The sequence below is a fragment of the Pinus tabuliformis genome, chromosome 2_1, assembly GCF_031772625.1.
Source record: "Pinus tabuliformis cultivar Carrire ecotype Pingquan chromosome 2_1, CPIR1, whole genome shotgun sequence".
NCBI lineage: Eukaryota > Viridiplantae > Streptophyta > Pinopsida > Pinales > Pinaceae > Pinus > Pinus tabuliformis.
In genome coordinates this window covers 907,061,905-907,063,023 of record NC_142299.1, presented here as the reverse complement: position 1 = coordinate 907,063,023, position 1,119 = coordinate 907,061,905, and the positions used below count along the sequence as shown (strand labels likewise).

General features: G+C 37.3%; 1 pseudogene; it reads right to left on the bottom strand.

Moving 5' to 3' along the window:
• Nucleotides 1-417: 417 nt before the first annotated feature.
• On the bottom strand, nucleotides 418-869 carry LOC149203586 (eukaryotic translation initiation factor 5A pseudogene; annotated as a pseudogene).
• Nucleotides 870-1,119: the final 250 nt, after the last annotated feature.

Here is a 1,119-nt window from a genome sequence, read left to right as displayed (position 1 = left end):
ATCATGTTGTTATGGAAATGAAAAAATATTGAGCTTTTCAACCGAAAGAAGAAGTTCAAAAATAGCTCTAACAACATTTTTGGAAATACTATTATTCATGAAATATAGTTTTTCCAAGACTTTTTGAGATTTTAGGAAAGAGCCAAAAGCATGAACACCCTTCTCACCTAACACACAGGTCAAAGAGATTTAAGGATCTCACCTCACTCCCTTAAAAAACAGATAAAAATATTGACATAACTTTAAGAGCCTCAACCTTAGACATTCCTACAATAAAATATGCAAGATCTACATCTTTGAGATGTTTTTGAATCCCATCAATATTCTCTTTTCAACAGGGTAATACCAAGACCAAAGCTTCGGTTGTTGAAGCTTATTTTCACACTTACAATTCTTCATAAAACAATACTTTGCCAATCACATTGAAATCTTGAGACCTTTGACCTTGATATTGTTCACTTTTGGACCAATATCTTTCGGGGAACAAATTTGTTCATCTCCCATTGCAGACACAACAGTTACAATAAGGTCTTCCCTCGTCAAATCCAGCCTTGATCTGGGCTAGCAGCTTTAGATCATCCTTGGTCTGCCCAGATTCAGTCAACAGGCTAACAAAACCATCCTACGAGTCACATGAGGGACATCGCAGTTGTGTGAAGATGGCACAATATCTTCCAGCTTTTTACCATTGAAGATGGCAATTCCTACATCATGATGGCCTTGAAGATGTCAATTCCACTGAAGAATTTTTTACCACTGAAGATGTCAATTCCACTGAAGATGGCTTTGATGGTATCGGCCTGCTGAGGGAATGTTTTGGAGGCTTCTACATCAACCTTGGACTCGAACTGGTGGTCGGCGTTCGACATTTCTCCCCTTCCTCGTGATAATAACAACACACCCAATTCTCACCCAAAACCAAACCAGACGAGATACCAACTGCCATATTTCTCAACGCATCTTTGACAACATCAATCCCTTCTTCAGAAATGAATTTTCCATAAATATTCAATATATCAAAGCCATGCTTATTTATCACAACTATATTTGATAACATTTTAATAGAAACAAAGCCATTCTTTATAGATCTGTCGATCTCGTTACATCGATTGTTGATCA